Source organism: Rhagoletis pomonella, unplaced genomic scaffold (genome assembly GCF_013731165.1).
Source record: "Rhagoletis pomonella isolate Grant_MI unplaced genomic scaffold, Rhpom_1.0 Rhpom_scaffold_05616, whole genome shotgun sequence".
Classification (NCBI taxonomy): Eukaryota; Metazoa; Arthropoda; class Insecta; order Diptera; family Tephritidae; genus Rhagoletis; species Rhagoletis pomonella.
This window is the reverse complement of record NW_023464154.1, coordinates 2,567-9,163: the sequence shown is the minus strand read 5'-3', so window position 1 is coordinate 9,163 and position 6,597 is coordinate 2,567. Positions and strand designations below refer to the sequence as shown.

Below are 6,597 nucleotides of genomic sequence, written 5' to 3'. Positions count from 1 at the left end.
TTTGGTTCTGGCGCATCAGGGAGCACTCCGCGAAGGTTCCTGTTATACAGATCCCAGTTCGTGCTCCTCAGGTTCCTGAAGGGCTTGCTACGTGGACGCGTTTCGTCCAAAGAGAATTGAATATACCTATGATCCGAAAAAGAGTGTTCGCTCAGAACCCTCCAATCCGAGATCAGAGGTGCTGTCTCAGATGAAGCCAGTGTGAGGTCAAGAACCTCCTCCCTGGCAGCAGTTATAAACGTAGGGAAATTCCCCTGTTACAGATATGTAAGTTTTCACTTAGAATAAACTCAAAAAGTGACTCACCTCGCAAGTTTGTATCCGAGCTGCCCCAAACTGAGTGCCTCGAGTTCGCATCAGACCCCAAGATCACGCCAGCTTTCCGTCGCTTGGCTTCACTATAGCGCTCCTCAGCAGCGTTGGAGGTGGCTCCACCTCGTCATCGTGCGGCATGTAGGCGGATATGAGCCAGAGTTCTCCAGCCTCTCGTTCCAGCCTAATGGTAACCATATCCTCATTGCTGAAATTATGCAAAATAAAAGCTTTAGTTCACCTCTGATAAGCAAACAGGGCCTAGTTCTACCTACGTTGTTCGCCGCTATCAGCTTGTAGTTCCTTGTTCTGATTCCAGAAATACCATTACTGCTCAGCCATGGCTCCTGTATCAGAACCACGTCAGCCCCACCTTGCTCAAGGTGGAGCAAAAGATTGGCGGATGCCGCCTTGGAATGCTGGAGATTAATCTGCAGAATCTTCATTCTCCAGAATATCCTCCATGAGCGCTAGTTCCGCGCTCTCACCGCGGACATCGACCCCACCGAACAGCCTCTCGAGACTGAAGACGGACGCCCCGGCAGAGGAGCCGCCCCCAATGCTCTCAACATCCGATTGAGCAGAGTCTCCCAACTCCATGCTGGCGGAGTCAATGGCCTCTCTTCCTCCCTCCGAAGTAGCTGGAGGCAGAGGGTCATCTGCTTTGGCTTCGGTCGGTAGAATCCGTAGAACCACCTTCTCGAAGCCATAGTATATGACCCCCTTTGTATCGCCGAGAGCACCGAGGGACTCTACATTAAGCAGTATCAGCGCTTGCCGATAAGATTCCTCGGTCCTCTCCAGCCAGATAACCCTCCAGTTATGCGTCGGGAGAGAAGGATTACAGTATTCCTTCGATCTCCTCTGGAGAGGTAAGCTCAGTAGGGAGCCATACCCGAGCCCGTGGCCGCATCGGAAGATCCGCCTTGTCCACGGCCACTAGATCGGCACCCTTCCAAACCTCCCCCACCAGGGAGACTGCCTCCTTGTATAAGGCTGCCGACCGCTCATCGGTGCACCTCGTCAGCTTGTGCAGCCCTTGGTGCCAACCGGCACTCTCACACCTAGGTTGGTGGCCCTGGATTCCCCCTGACCACCCTCATAAATACCGCCGACATGGCGGCCGCCACACGCTTCCACTCTTCGTGAGCCGGCCCCGTACGAAACCTTTTCACGGTCGTGGTTTCCCCCTCCCGTGATCTCTGCCGCTTCATAGTCGACAGCGCATTCGCGCCATCGGCTACCTTCCGCTGGGCGGATGTCGCAGCCTCCGCATCGCCGACCACCTTTTTGGCCCACTCGAGCGTTCGGGCATGCTGATCACTCATTTGACCAGCACACTGATCGCCGTAGCGTTCGAAAATTTTGGCGGCCATGCGACGGTCCGAGCGATCCTTTCTCGCCTCGGTGGCGCGCCGTTTAGGCCTTCCCTGAGGTGCCCGATCCGAGGTCCTCGAAGCTCCAAAGACACGCGGCGAGAGACCCTTGCTGGTGCTGGCGATTCCGCCACGCACCGTACCCCCAGATGCTCCGTGCGATTTCGCACAGGCACTACCCACTACCGGCAGAATTCCGCGGCCTTTAGTACCAGAGGGAGCTGGCTTCGACCCCCCTGGGGCACCGGCCGTGAAGGCCCTGCTTAAGCCCTTAACGCAGGGCGATTTCGCAACTTCAGGGCCAGAAATCCCACCCGGGACAGAGGCAGCTATGGGTGTCGACTTCGACCCACCGCTGCTCGAAGCTTTGTCGATAGCCAGCTCCGGTTTCCCTACGGCGCTGGCCGTGCAGGCCCCACTCGTGGCCTTAGCCGGAGATGCCTTCGCCTCCTCAGAATCCCCAACCGGGGTGGAGACAGCTTTGGACGTCGGCTCCGACGATCCTCCGCTGCTCGAAATTTTAGTTTTTGTTATTGTTTTTGTTTTATTTTGGTTTGTATTCATCTTGTTCGTAAGCAAAGTAAGGGGAAATTAACGGTCCACCACGGCAGCGCCCCATGGAAGAGTTGGGTTGTTGGGATAGGAGAAATAAGGAGGGATGAGGGCAGGAGTAATCGTCGGTACGGTAATCTCCACATAGGAAACTGTCTCGGTGCTCGTGTCTTACGCAGGTTCTCATGCGGAGCCTCCCTCTTAGTTCATGCTGACATAGAAGCCCCTCAAGGCCCCAATGTCACCACTTAAGCCTCATCGCCACGCCAAGGAGACCAACATCGATGAGGAAAAAATACCGATAAAATACCGATAACAATATCCATAAACATATAAAAAAATACAACGATTGTAAAATCGATTAATTCATCGATAAATATAACAATCACCAGTATCGATTATTGTACATATCGTTAACAATATAAATGACTAAATCGATAACAAAATCAATTATTTAATCGATTATTATACCCATAACAATATCCATTATTGTATCGATAACTATATCGATTATTTTATCAAAGCAATATCGATTATTTTATCGATGAAAATATTAAGTTTTATATCGATAACAATATCGATCTTCATCCTCATCCTTTTCTTCATATTTATCTTTATTTTTGCATATTCCTCTTCACCTTTACCTTAAAGTGTTTAGAATTACTTTGATCTTCGTTTTTGCCTGTACCTCTAGGCATCTTGTTTTTGTTTGTATTCTCAAACCGCTAAACCGCTTGGAACCACGTCGATGTGCATTATTCCCCTTGAATTTGAAAATTTACTCCCAACCAACCAACTGCCGCTATAGAAAGTTCACTTCATAAATTCAAGAAATGTTTTTACCCTTTCAGTTACCCTGATTCTTATGTATCTGTCATTGTCTCCATTTTCGTCTTTATCTTCACTTTTGCCTTCATCGCCATCATTTATTTCTTCATCTTCATATTCATCTTTATTTCAAAGCTTAATTTCAAATGCGAAGTGAAACAACGTGCGAAACATGTCAAATTGAACAAGTTGCAGCAACATCTATACACAAATACGAAATGTTTAAACGACGGTTTTGGCCGTAATTTTCAATCAATTGTGAAACCATAAAAACTCTGCTCATCTACAGAAAAATGCCTTTCCAATTAGCGTATTAATATATAGATTTATTGCATCACTTATTAAATTGTCCACTCATTACTTAATGGAATGGCTTCCAAAGATGTGTGATAATATCCGCAAATACAAATGTACGTGTGTATCAACAAAAGTATACATACATATGTGAGCATGAATGTTTGTGCCTCCGCGGCCAATTAGGCTTTTAATTTTAATTGACTCTTCCACAGAACTGTTGACTGCTTGTTAGTTATACTAGGTTCACATATAAGTAGATTATCCTCATTTTCGAGCTTAACACCCTAATCTGTAATTATAACAAGAGATTAGCCATATAAAATTCGTCCCTTGTTAATCTGTAATTATAAAATAATCTCAGATTTAACCGATAACTTTTCGGTGTCCATCCTAGTTTTATCGATTGTTTTTGCGAAAGAGAGGAGAAATGCCAAATGTAAAAGTAAACAAAAATGTACGCTAGCAAGTAAAAGAGGTTTGTAAAGGTATTTTTAATAAAATGTTAAGTTAAAATATATTGATATTGCTTATTATAGCAGAAAAACGTGATCACGGTGGCACAGAGAAGAAACATAACTTTTCTTTGAGATGTGAGAATAACAAGCACAAAAAATTTGACGGCTAATAATCTGAGATTTGCCTGTGTGCACGGGGTGATTAAAAAACGAGCTTTGATTGAGATAATATTGATATGTGAACATAGTTTTAGAGATACTTTATTGAATTTCTTTTACAGTGAGATAAATCAAATAAAAAGTCTTAAATGCCTTTAACCACTATATTTACATATGCATGTATGTATAAAAAATGTTAAAAGATATTTTATTTCAAGTTGAATGCATTTAAAACAAATCCTTTCGCGCATATTATAAACCCAGCGACGATTTTTTTTCTATGTGGTCTTAGCTCAATTCTACTCATATACAGTACTACTACTCGTGTTATTGTGGTTGTAACGGCTACAACAACTCCGCACATATCGGCTAGTCCCTCAATCGTTGTTGTCAAGCTCAACTAACGAGATACTCAAGAAGGGTGCAGCCTCTATAGAGTCCGTCCATAGGGACAGAGGCGTTGTGTGGGGCTTAGTGGGCATGCGAAGAGATGCCTCGAGTCGTGTGGTGTCTCTGCATGCTGGGCAGTCGTCGGGTCCATCCGCATCAAGGTGGGCTATTGTGGTCCAGGCCTCCCGAAGGAGACTAAGCCCTGTCTCGTCCACGTCAGTGGCTGTGGGCCCAGAATGGCATTCACAGGTCGGGAGTCTATGTAACTGGAAACCGACTCCCTGTGGATGCCGCTCAAGGCCGATATGCTGTCGGGTCCTGACGTTGCTTTTTTAACCTCTCGACTTCGTCCGTCAGTACATATAGATACGTGTGTCAAGTTAGCACTACACTTTTCGAAATTGTAAAAGTTAACTACGGCATTAATTGTAGTGTTTTTGTTGTAAATTTGTTGTGGAAAGAAAAAATTTGTAGCTCTCGTTGTTTAAGAAAAATTGTATGTAGTGCTAACTTGACACCATACACCTAGTCGATAGAATTGAGATATTGAAAATGTTATAACGGCATTAATTGTAGCTTTTAACTTTAAAATTTGTTGTGGAAAGAAAAAATTTGTAGCTCTCGTTTTTTAAGAAAAAATGGTATGTAGTGCTAACTTGACACCATACACCTAGTCGATAGAATTGAGATATCTAATATGTTACTATGCCATTAATTGTAGCTTTTAACTTTAAAATTTGTTGTGGAAAGAAAAAATTTGTAGCTTTCGTTTTTCTGGAAAAAATTGAGTTGACCCTTTTTCGAACAAAATTTAGTATGTAGTGCTAACTTGACACCATGCACCATTGACGACAGAATTGAGATATTGAAAATGTTACAACGGCGTTAATTGTAGCTTTTTTGTTGTAAATTTGTTGTGGAAAGAAAAAATTTGTAGCTTTCGTTTTTTAAGAAAAAATGGTATGTAGTGCTAACTTGACACCATATACCTAGTCGATAGAATTGAGATATTGAAAATGTTATAACGGCATTAATTGTAGCTTTTAACTTTAAAATTTGTTGTGGAAAGAAAAAATTTGTAGCTTTCGTTTTTTAAGAAAAAATGGTATGTAGTGCTAACTTGACACCATACACCTAGTCGATAGAATTGAGATATCGAGAAAGTTACTACGTAGCGCTTGAAATGATATTTAATAAAAGTAGGAAATAATAGATTTCGATGGGTACCAAATTTTTTTTTTTATTTATATCTCACTTCTTACTAATATTATAAATGTGAAAGTTTGTATGTTTGGATGTTTGGGAAATCATCACGCGGAAACGACTGAACGGATTTGCATTAAATTTTGCACGCAGATAGCTTATGGGCCAGATTGGTTAATAGAATATTTTTTTAAGTTGCCACCTGTTAAAAAAGTTTCATTAAATTAATACGCGGAAACGACTGAATGGATTTGCACGAAATTTTGCAAGCAGATAGCTTATAACCTACTGTAGAAAATAGGCTAATTTTTTGGAATAGTTGCCACCTGTTAAAAAGTTTAATTAAATTAATACGCGGAAACGACTAAACGGATTTGCATGAAATTTTGCACACAGATAGATTATGACCTAAGTTAGAAAGTAGGCTACTTTTTTTAAGAGTTGCCACCTGTTATAAATGTTTAATTTAATTAATACGCGGAAATGAGTGAACTGATTTGCATGGAAGTTTTCACACAGATAGCTAGGTTGAAAAATAGGCTACTTTTTTTAAGAGTTACCACCTGCTAAAAAAGTTTAATTAGATTAATACGCGGAAAAGTCTGAACGGATTTGCATGAAATTTTGCAAGCAGATAGCTTATGACCTACAGTGGAAAATAGGCAAATTTTTTGGAAGAGTTGCCACCTGTTAAAAAAGTTTTAATTAAATTAATACGCGGAAATGACTTAACAGATTTGCATGACATTTCGCACAGAGATAGCTTATGACCTATGTTGGAAAATAGGCTACTATTTTAAGAGTTATCACGTATTATGAAAGTTTAATTAAATTAATACGCGTAAATGACAGAACTGATTTGCATGAAAGTTTGCACACAGATAGCTTATGACCTAGACTGGGAAATAGGCTACTTTTTTAAGAATTGCCACCTGTTTGAAAATGAAATTTTGCTCAAAGATGGTTTATGACCTGGATTGAAGAACAGGCTACTTCCTTAACCGGTTTTCCGATCAGAACGAAAT

At 42.0% G+C, this 6,597-nt stretch overlaps 1 pseudogene; it reads right to left on the bottom strand.

The window, feature by feature from the left end:
- Nucleotides 1–232: 232 nt before the first annotated feature.
- LOC118755205 lies at nt 233–759 on the bottom strand (annotated as a pseudogene).
- Nucleotides 760–6,597: the final 5,838 nt, after the last annotated feature.